Raw genomic sequence first — 11796 nt, forward strand, 5'->3', positions numbered from 1 at the left:
GGACTCAACACTGCCACGATTTGGACACTGTCATTCAGATAATACCTTGCATCCAGAAGGAATTCTTGTGGTGGGCTCAGGAATGTCACCTAAACAAGGGACTCTCTGTGACCCGACCAGAGGCGAGTCAGATCTTAACGACGGATGCCTCAGACCTGGCTTGGGGAGCACACTTCAATGGGAAATGGATTCAAGACACGTGGCCTCCCAGCCTACAGCATTTGCATATCAACATGAAGGAGATGTTAGCAGTCCAATTTGCCCTGATGGCCTTCAAGGATCTACTTCAACCAGGACAGGTGTTGATTCAAACAGACAACACAACAGTCATGTGGTACATCAACAAGCAGGGGGGAACCCATTCTTACCCTCTTTGCAGACAAGCTATGATTTTGTGGGAGACTGCTCTGAGTTTGCACATCACTCTTCAAGCACGGTTTCTGCCAGGAGCACAGAACTCCTTAGCAGATGTATTGAGCAGACAAATTGTGGATCCCCACGAGTGGAAATTGGATCCTCACGTATTCCAACAGTTGACAGTGGCTTGGGGAACTCCAGACACTGATCTGTTCGCTTCTCCACTAAATTTCCAACTGCCAAAATTTTGCACAAAGATGTTTCACCCAAAAGCTTGGCAAGTGGATGCTCTATCTTTCAGTTGGAACAACCTTCATGTCTATGCTTTCCCTCCTCTGCCTCTCCTTCCCAAGGTACTCTTGAAAGTCAGACAGGACAAGCCTTGCATGATTCTAATAGCACCAGATTGGCCACGTCAGCACTGGTATCCTCTGCTGAGGAGTTTAGTACAGGAGCCTCCTTGGCCTTTGCCACCAATTCCACACCTGTTGTCTCAGGCAAGCAATCATTTTCTCAATGTCAGGGTACAGTCCCTGCATCTGACAGCCTGGCGTATTCTGTTTTAGACCCTGGGGGGTCTCAGCTTCCTCAACAAGTTTTGAATGTCATTTTGGAAGCCAGACGGCCTAGTACTAGAAAAGTTTATGCTGATAAATGGAGGAGATTTTTTCTTTGGAGCACAGCAAAGAGCTTTGATGTTTCAGTGCCTAATTTGAGTTTTACACTACAGTACCTTACTGAATTATTAGACAAGGGTTTGTCTTTCTCCTCCGTGAAAGTTCATGCTGCAACCATTTCTGCTCACTATGATTGTGACCCTCCTTTATTTTCTCACCCTTTGTTTAAACAATTTCTTAGAGGGGCAAAAAACATAAGACCCCCACGTAGAGCTCCTACTCCTTCCTGGGATCTCAATTTTGTGTTGGAAAAGCTTACTTTACCTCCTTTTGAACCAGCAGCTACGTCTGAGTTGAAGTTTTTGTCCTGGAAGACTGCTTTTTTGTTGGCCATTACGTCTGCTAGGAGGGTATCTGAATTACAGGCTCTCATGGCAGTTGAACCTTTCCTGATATTTCATAAGGATAGGGTGTCCTTGCGTACTAACCCTTCTTTTATGCCTAAAGTTATTTCTAATGTGGCCTTAAACCAGTCTATTCATTTGCCTACTTTTTATGCTGATCCCCAAAATAAAGGGAAAAAGTCTTGCATTCTTTGGATATTCACAGGCAGTTACGCTATTATTTGAGCAGAACTAAAGAATTCAGGCAGACTCAACAGTTATTTATTTCTTTTGCTTTGGGTTCACAGGGGAAGGCTGTTTCTAAGCAAACTATTTCTAAGTGGATTGGCCATTGTATTGCTTTTTGTTATTCTCATCATGGAAAGGATGTTCCTGCTGGGATCAGACCTCATTCCACTAGGGCTACCGCCACATCTACTGCCTTTTTAAGGGGGGTAGCTACTAAGGATATTTTGGAGGCAGCTACTTGGAGTTCAGTGCACACTTTTACTAAACATTACCATCTCCCTCTTTATTCTAAGTCTAGGGCTGGGTTTGCCACTGCAGTTTTACAGGGCATGTTGGCAGCTCCTAATGCTTTTTAGTTTGCCAGCCTCCCTTTACCTTTGCTTTGGGATTCTACCCACAGGTTATGACTGCAGCAGTGTGAGACTAAGAACATAGTACAGTTTTGTACCTACCATAAATGTAGATGTTCAAGGATCCACATTGCTGCAGTCCAATTTTCCCTCCCTCCTTCCCCTCTATAGTTTGGGGTTGCTGTGTTTCTTTTGGGATACTTATTATGTTATCTAGGTTGGTTGTTGGGTATTTCTATTTTGGCTATGGCCTTTCCTTTTTAGGCCTTCTGACATCTGGGGCAAGAAAGACTGAGGATATGGCGTCGGTCATGCGCTTAAGTACTACTGCGTACTGACGTCAGCTCTGAGCGACCATGACCGACGCCAGCCTAACACTTTGGTATTCGGGCCGACCGAGGACAGCGGACTACCCACAGGTTATGACTGCAGCAATGTGGATCCTCGAACATCTACATTTATGGTTGGTACAAAACTGTACTTTTTCCTTGTGGACACTGCAGATTTTGCAATATGGTTCTGAAACAAAGTTCATTCACGTCCTTTAATTGTCCAAAAGTTTTTGATATAAAAGTTTTTGGAAATTGCAGTAGTGATTGGGTGATTTATTTGGTTAATTGTACTTGCCCTGTTTTTTATGTTGGGCAAACCTCTCACCCATTCAAACTTAGAATATCAGAACATGAGTGACATAAAGTGTTATAGAAATACAAATGCCTTATATAAACATAAGGTTTTACATCCTTCTGCTAGGTTGAGATTTACAGTGATAGACAAAATATATAAACCAAACACTTCTTCAGAAAATTTACATTCCCTTTTGTATTATAAACAAAAAATGTGGATAATAACATCGGGTGGCCTTTTTTCTCCAGGACTTGATGAACAATTGTGATTGGATAATTGTTTGTGCATGGTTTAATTGCAAGGTGTGTGTGTGTGTGTGTGTGTGTGTGTGTGTGTGTGTGTGTGTGTGTGTGTGTGTGTGTGTGTGTGTGTGTGTGTGTGTGTGTCTGTCTGTCTGTCTGTCTGTGTGTCTGGTGTCTGTCTGGTGTCTGTCTGGTGTCTGTCTGGTGTCTGTCTGGTGTCTGTCTGGTGTCTGTCTGGTGTCTGTCTGGTGTCTGTCTGTGTCTGTGTGTGTGTGTAATATTGTATTTTCATACATGGGTAATCTTGCCCATAGATTTTTATATTAAAATTCTCTTTAAGTGGAATCTAGTACTGGCTTATGTTTTTTGATTCTAGCCTCCATGTGTACCAGAACTTGGTGTGAATATAAGATTAAGGATTTGATGATGGGTGAGAAAACTGTACTAGGGGTTAGGGGATTCAAAGATAGTGAGGAGACATACTCCTTACTGAATCAGATGAATTCAGCAAGGAAATGTAAAGACTAAAAGAGAAAAAAGGATGGTTTTAAAAAGTGAGATTTTATACAAAAATAATGTCTGGGACACATTTTCAGAGAGACACTATAGTGAGCTGTGTTAGTTGGAGGGTGCAGTACCCATGGGACTGCTACAGTTAGTTTGATGAGTGACAAGGCAAGTTTCAAGTCAGAACAAAACCTCTTGAATGAACAGACTGTCAATGATAAAGTTATTCTAGATTAATGGAAGGAAGATGAAGAATGAGAAGAACAAATGGAATAAGAGGCAAATCCCTTGGAGGAAATGGGGTAGAATTATGAAAAGCAGACTAGATTGATAACATCAGGCCTTAATTCCAAAGTGTGAGGGAGTGAAAAGACCTTACAAACTAGATTTCAATTAGATAGTCTGTTAACTCGGGTACCGTAAATGGGTAGGTGTGTAGTCCACAAGAAGGATCATGAACATGTGAATTACCATATGGTAAAACATTTAAGGGTCCCACACAAGTGGTAAATAATCACAAAAGGCCTTGGAAGGAATGTACGAAAACAGACTGCAAGAACTGAAGGTGTGGAAGCAAAGGTCTTGGAAATGTGCATGTTTGAGAATGCTCAGCCCACTTATAAAAGAATCCAAATTTATTTTCAGTAAGAATCCATTGACTCATGGATCTTTCATATGTGGGGGGGGGTATTTAAAATTGACTAACAGGAAATTCATTATAGTACTCTTCTTGATGGTTAGGAAGATAAGTGAATGGAAGTTCACAAAGCAGACATTGATGGGGGGAGCAAGCATTATAGAAAAAAACATGGGGTTGATTAGGACATTTTATAAAATTAGAAGCTAGAGTCCCAGTATCTTTTGTATTATCCTGAATGGCAGAAGGAGGCAATAGCTCTGCCATTTTATTATCCTGAATGGCAGAAGGAGGCAATAGCTCTGCCATTTTAAGTGCCTTAAGGTTGAGTGAGGATTTGTCTTCCATAAGAGTGAGATCGGATGAGTGTGTATTAATGGATTAACTTGTACAACAATAATAAGTAAAGAGGGTTAGTCCCTACCTTGATAACCTTTACCCCAGCTGTAGTGATTTTGGATGGTGGCTAGGTAGGTCTAGTCTTAGTTTGTATGATTACTTTTTTTTTTTTTTTTAACCAGGTGTCATTTTATCAGTGCCTTTCCCCTTAATTCTAACCAACTAAAGTTAAAAATAGACGATATAAAATTATTTCACGTAAGACCAGAGGCCATCTTCTGTCTAGTCTTGGATTTGTATATGTTGCCTGTCTTTGTAAGATGTACGCTGATGTTATAGTAATGGTTGGTTACATTTGTCTCAGAATGTAGCCATTTTCATTAATCGGGGTTAAATAAAAAAACAAATTGCTGCCATATTTTCATATCCTCATGCCCTCAGCTTCCTCTCTGATCAACCCTCATTCTCTGCTCTCACGAATAACTTATTAATAGAAAAATATTGAATAGTAAACTAAGACAACAAATAGACAATAATGTAAATATCAAAATCAGTAAATCCTTCCTTTTCTACACTTGGGTGTCAATTTCATAACATAAGAGCTGGATACATTAATGTGCAGTCTCACACTTGTAGCACTGCTATAAAAATCCTTACTTTGTCATTGTCACCTTAAAGGCTTGGCTGAAGCCTGGTGCCAACATCATTTTCCATCCTGTCAAATTGCACTAATATGTCGAGTTGTCAAGTCAGAGGCAGTGTCCATTTCAATTAACCAAATCAAAATAATTTGCATTCTTATCCCCCCTTTTTCATTTTTATCCAGCATTGATCCTATGTATACAATTAAGTGGTGAGTTGGTGGGTACCTTGAATTATCTATTGCCATTGCCTTTGTATCATACCCCCTTGCCATTCCATCTCCTAATAAAGTATCAACTTCCTGAAGAGTTCAACCCACCAAGTGATCAGTAATCTTACTCTGATTATTGGGGACTTTTATTTGATCCAAAGTACCTCTCTGCATTCCGCGATGTGCAAAACTCTTGGTGTATAACTTCACCCATCTTCTGAACTGTGTACTAATCAGTCCATAATACAAACTCTCCATTTCATCCTTCTATTTTCTGTTAGACTATTGTCCTTTTTCTGTACATTTTCCATGAAGTGCCTCAGACTGATTAATTTATTAAGTTCCTAAGTGTCAGTAAAAGTTGTAAATGTTCCCTAATGTTGGAACTATGCCTTATTGAAGGTCCACAGTACTTAATGAGATGGGTTTTAATGCTGCCTTTTGTCACAACTCTCTGTTGCCACTGAAGAATATATATTCTCCCGTACTGGATAAGTTAAAGATGATACTTTACTTTGGATTATTACTCTAATAATAGCCCTATGAATACTAGGGGCAAAACTCAGCCATATGCAAACCTCTACTTCCCTAATATACTAGTACATTTTTGCTGATGTGTGTAATGGCTCCACGTAGCAGATTAGGGCTGCCTGATGTCTTCCTTTCATTTTTTTTTTCAAAAAGAAAGCTAAACTTTATATGAATTAAAATCATTTTGAAACTTGTCAACAATCTAGTTGTTTGAGGGTATCACCAAAGTAATTACTTTTCTCTAGAGCCTAATCATAATTATATACCAGACTGTCTCCCAAGACTGATGTCCTGTACAGATATTTTGTCCCCCACATCCTTTCCTCTTGCTATCCCCATTTCATTGACCTCCATTTTTCAGCTACTCTTTCTCCAACATAAATCTGTCTCACCAAGTAATATTAAGGCAATCTTTAAACAGCTGCCCTCATTTAAGGAGCTTTGTTTCAATTCAATTCAATTCAACTTTGTCATATGTACAAGAGACAGCATCACAAAGTACAATGAAATTTATTCTGCAAATCCTCCAGCAACATATAAAAATGACAATTAACAAGAAGAAGTAAACTAAGACAACAAATAGACAATGTAAATACCAAAATCAGTAAATATATATACCTATGCAAAAAGAGTGCATTTGAGCAAGACAAGCTCATTCCTTTCAAATGTGAACCAACCTGTGATACTGGAGGGAGAAGGTAGTATGTTCATTTTATTTTCTAATAGCTTGAGGAATAAAACTATCTTTCAGCCTGGTTGATCTGGCTGCCATGCTCTTATAATGCCTCACTGATGGTAGCAGCATAAAAAGTTTGTGTTGTTGGTGGGTAGTGTCCATGATAATGTTTTGAGCCCTCCTAAAAGCTCTTTTGGTGTAGATGTCCTTCAGTGCAGGGATTGTTACCAGTGATTTTTTGTGCAGTTTTTATTACTCACAGCAGAGCCTTGCGATCCCATATTGCACTATTCTTGAGCCATACTATAACAGAATGAGAGATAATGCTGTCAGTTGTACATCTGTAGAAGTTGCTGAGGATGGAATTGGTTGTGCCAAACTTCCTCAGCCTTCTCAGAAAATACAGTCGCTGTTGGCTTTTCCATACCAGGTGTGTGATAGGAGTCCAGGTAAGGTCCTCAGATGTTAATGCCAAGGTATTTGAATGTAGCCACTTTTTGCACCTCAGACTCGCCAGTATATAATGGTAAGCGCTGTGCTCTGTTCCTCTGGGTATCGATGATCATCTCTTTCATTTTGGTAGTATCGAGAGAGATTACTCTTCCGATACCGCTTCACAAGGTTCTCCATTTCCCTCCTATATGCTGAGTCATCACCCCCCCCCCCCCGTAGATCAGACTAATGACTGTTGTTTCATCGACAAATTTGACAATACCGATGTCATGTTGAGAAACAACCTAAGTGAAGAGGGTGTACAACATTGGTCTCAACACACAGCCTTGGGAAATTCCTGTTTGTATTATTGTTTTAGAGATGTTATTCCCAGCCTGACTGACAGTGGTCTGCCTGTTAAAAAAAATCCCAAGACCAAATTGCAAATAGTTGGTGGCACACCCTGTATGGACAGCTTATTAATGAGCTTTGTTGGTTTCTCTGTATTGAAGGCCAAACTATAATCAATACAAAACAAATTTCAATGGGCTATGCCACCAGTTTCCAGAAACATGTAACACTTTTGATCTCTGTTCCCTTGTTCCACATCTTCATCATCTCTGTTACAAATGAGATTTTCCCACTTATCTAGGAAAATTTCCTCTGGAATTACTCTACCCAACAATGGATTCTGAGATTATGTTGCTGTAGACCTGTGCCTCCGCTGTCATGACTTTGAGCTTCCCAAATCCATTGCAGTCATCTTATTTACAGTGAGCAATATAGATTTAAGCCTGCTCTCCATAACAGTATTACAGTCCCATTTAATGTTTATCAAACTGGATGATGGCATTATCATAGTCTCCTTATGATGTCATTATCATAGTCCCCCATCTCCATATGTTGGCAGGACACTCAAAGTATGGTATTTAACCTCTGTCCTTGTGTTTAGGCTGTGATCTAGACAGTCATTCCCCATTTCATGACAGTTCTTTGCTGGCAGAAAGTGACAAGTCCTTTTAAATAGGTTCATAGGTAATTACTAGCGAACAACCCCAGGGGGACCTTTTTAAGCCTAGCCATGCTTCCTAAATGTATCTGACAAGTTCTGATACCCTAGGGTTATTTTAAACGGGTATTTGTAGGCTTGGGTATGAGTAATCAAGTAATGCAGACATAGGTGCCAAACAAGGGGTACATTTCCAACCCCCCCCATCCACTGCTCCAGGTTGCACTTAGTTGAGTTAGGGAAGAACTCTGCTTCACATGGGTGAGGAGCCTTTTCACAAGAAATGATGGTCTCTGAGATGCATACCTGTCAGTCCGACATGTCCTATTTATGGCGCATATAAGATTTAGGCCCCTGGATCAGATAATATTGGTGCTATTGCTTTAACAGATGAACAACAGGTCCTTGAGGGTGGGATGATAGGATGCTTTGTAAGCCAGGCACAGATCCACCTCTCAGGAGTCTGTAGGAGGCGGAGTATAGGGGTAAGGATTTAAGACAGTCTGCATAGGACATGTTTATGCCTATCTTTTTGTGAGGACCCTTTTTGGATGCTCCAGTTGTTGCATATGCCTGGTCATGTACATACCAAAGGGGGTCTTGTACTCAATGACTGGTCTGATGAGTGACGAATACAGCAGAACAATAACATCCTTGGGTTTGGATACCATACCCCTGCATACAAGTTTCAACACATAGAGCAATGTCCATACTACTGTATTCACACGACGGGCAAAAGCTAGGTTACTCTTTATATACAGTCCCAAATCACTGACCACTGAGTCTACTCTTAGGGGTACATTATCAATGTGGTAGTTTCCATGGGTGGCCATCTTCCCAAAGAATGCTATTGTGCATTTACTGGCATTGAATTTGTGTGTGCCTCTGGCAAAATTATTGCTCTGTGTTAGGCCTTCTCAGAAGGTAGTTGTCTTTGGGCAATACTTCAACTATGCCTACCTTGCAGTTGTCTGCAGACCTAGTCAGCCATTGACCATTTATGTTGGCCTTGATTTCAGAGAAGTGGTGGATGCAAAGGAGCAGCCCCAGCACTGAGCCCTAAGGAACCTCATTCTCTATCCTATATTTCAGCCAACTGGCTATCTAGCTGGTGACAAAAGGGCTTTAATTTCATGAGTCTGTCTACAATGCTTGAGTGGGGTATTGTGTCATTTGTTCTGGCCAGGTCAAAATAGACTGTATGCACCATTTTGCCCTCATCCATTGCTTTGTTGACCTTCTCAAAGAAGTAGGCATGACCTGCCCCTGACAAAACCTCCTTCCTCCTCTCCATCCTTACCTTTGCCTTTACCATTTGCCACCTGTCACATACCTCTTGATTGCTTCTGTGGATTCTCTCTTCACCACCCATTAGAGTACTCCATTTGAGTCTACATCCCTCTCTATGAAAAAGTACTTTCAGCCATCCATAGAGTAGTTGGTCCCTCCAATCTGTTCCATATATGCCTCTCTTAACTTTCCATTTCAGGATGCCCCCATCACATCGCTGCCATGATCTTGTATACCAGTATCATGTCTCTCATTCTCTTCTGAACTCAAATAGTGAGTTTTAACTCCTCCAGCCTTTGTTCATATCTCTTTGTCTACATTCCATAGCTCTTTATAGAGGCTTTAATCTGGATTATTTCCAGCCACTCAATGTCTATTTCATTATATGGTCTTCAGAACTGCACACAGTATGCAAGTTGTGGGCCCCGTTGCAACTTTTCTTCTGGAATCTAGCCACATGTAATACACCATGTGTGATCAATGCCCCAGTATCCTTTTCCTGCTCTGTTGTCATCAGTTATATGGCCCACCAGTTGTTGCGGCCTATATACACTACTTTGCATTTGTTTGCACTGAAGCTTAACTGTCACCTTTCTACCCACTTATGCAGATTTTCCAAGTCCTTCAGTAGTTCTTTCCCCCCATCATCCTCTGTTGCACCTCATCTATATGTTAGAAGCACAGCGGCTTGATCTTTTCTGTTCTCTCGAATATATTTAAGACACATTGGTAAGTACTAACCCCAGAACAGACTCATGCATATTCCTCAAGTCATTTTCTAAATTCTTGACACTGTCTCTGTCACCTCAACATTTTATGACCTACCATTCAGCAATGCAGCTATCCATTTCCTCAGTTTTGATCCTATTCCCAGCTCCTTCAGCTTCCCTATTAGCCTCATGTAAGGGGACAAAGTCAAAGCCTCGCTGAAGTCCAGGTAGATTATACCTACTGGTGCTTCCATGACAAGGTCACCTGTCATCTAGTCAAAAAACTGGACCAGTTCTGATGGACAGTTCCTTCTCCTCATGAGCCCATATTAATTGCTGTCCTGGAGATTCTTATCCTCTAGAAATGTTACCACTCTTTCCCTTAAAATCATCCCAGTCTTCCATCCCTCTGGTTCTTCTGCACTAGCCAGTGATCTACTGAAGATCTGTATTAAGAGTTCTGCCAACACATTAACCAGATTTCTAAGGACCCTGGGAGGTAGCACATCTGGTCCCGATGAGTTTATCCTTCTTCAGGGCAACCACTTCCCAGTTAAAGATGACTGTAAACTTGGTGCCTTACTAAACTCCCCAGAGGACACCAAATTCCTCCAACAGGGCCTTTCCTAAATCAACAGTTGGTGACAAAACCAGGGACTAAATTTGAATGCCAAGAAGTTTATGGCAGTATCCTTCAGCAAGCATGAAGTCCCTTGTAATTATCACATTGACAACACACCCCTAAAAATTGATCCAGTGCTTAGGGACTTGGGGACCTATATAAACAAAGAACTGCCATTCAATCACCATGTAACCACTACTGTAAGAAAGTGCTTTTTCATTACACAGCTGATTACTAAGAGTATTGCATCCAGGTTCAGGGATGTGATCATTCCACTCTATTCCCCCCTCGTCAGACTGATGATTGAGTATAATGCCCCCTTAGGTATGCACCTGTCCAAATATTTGATGCAACTCAAATGGCCAGAATACATTCTTACTAAGAAAATCATGAAAACTGCACAGACCATCTCAAAGCCTTGTCCCTCTTCTTGGTGTCATAAAAGTTATTGAGAGGTGATCTCTGCCTCGCATATAGAGTCTCAACAGATCTGTCTTGTCAGACCTACTGCATGTTTGCAAGTCCAATGGGTGCATAAACACTCTCTCAAAACATCTGAATCTCTTTTCAACATGAATAGAACATGTTGGGTGGATAAATAAGTACAGCAGAGAAAACATTTCTTTGGAATCATTTTCTTAAGAACTAGTTTTTTCTCAGGATATAGTCCTCCTAGTAAAGATATTTAGATCTCATTGCAAACTGTCATAGGACGTTCACTCCATGGGAGCGATCACACTATACATCCTGTGCCGTGCTGCTTTGTCCTTTTTGTAATGACATGTATTGGAATTTATTTCTTGTGGTACTGGAACAGCATTTCCTGATACAAGAACACAGATCTCTGCAACACTAAACCTACTGACCCTTTTGTGCACAACCATGACCGATCACTTCTGGGAGAAACTGGATCCCAAACAGTTTTATCTTCAAGAACAATCTAACAATTGTCTTGAATATGTACAACAGGCAGAGACAGAAACAACTTGGAAATCTTTTTTTATGTAGTGTTGTTCCAAAGCCATCCCATAGAACTCTTTTTGTTTTTTTTTCTTTCAAAATTTTGCCTGTTAAAGAAATTCCATTTATCTTGCAGGTACTTTGGTACTTTTCCGTTATTGGGCAACACTTGTTAAGAGCGCTTGAAATGTTACAATGCGCTTGCAATGATTTCACAGCTGATGCTTAAGTGGGTACTTTTTAACATGCAGCAGCCTGACTGACTTGTTTTAAGAAGAATCACAAGCCATTTGTGATTACATCTCGAAAATTCAGTTCATTGTCTCACCATCTTACTTCCTGACAGCTTTGGGTTACACAGAGAATCGCTTTGTAGAAGAGACATAACTCTCATGGACTTTTGGT

General features: G+C 40.7%; 1 protein-coding gene across 3 annotated transcripts in view; it reads left to right on the forward strand.

Annotated features, from left to right (window-relative positions):
* Window positions 1-11796, forward strand: part of STRA6 (signaling receptor and transporter of retinol STRA6) — a 585684-nt gene that overhangs the window by 297080 nt on the left and 276808 nt on the right. The gene's annotated exons all lie outside the window — the stretch shown is intronic.

This window comes from Protopterus annectens, chromosome 7.part0, assembly GCF_019279795.1.
Source record: "Protopterus annectens isolate FY-2018-M chromosome 7.part0, PAN1.0, whole genome shotgun sequence".
Taxonomy (NCBI): domain Eukaryota; kingdom Metazoa; phylum Chordata; order Ceratodontiformes; family Protopteridae; genus Protopterus; species Protopterus annectens.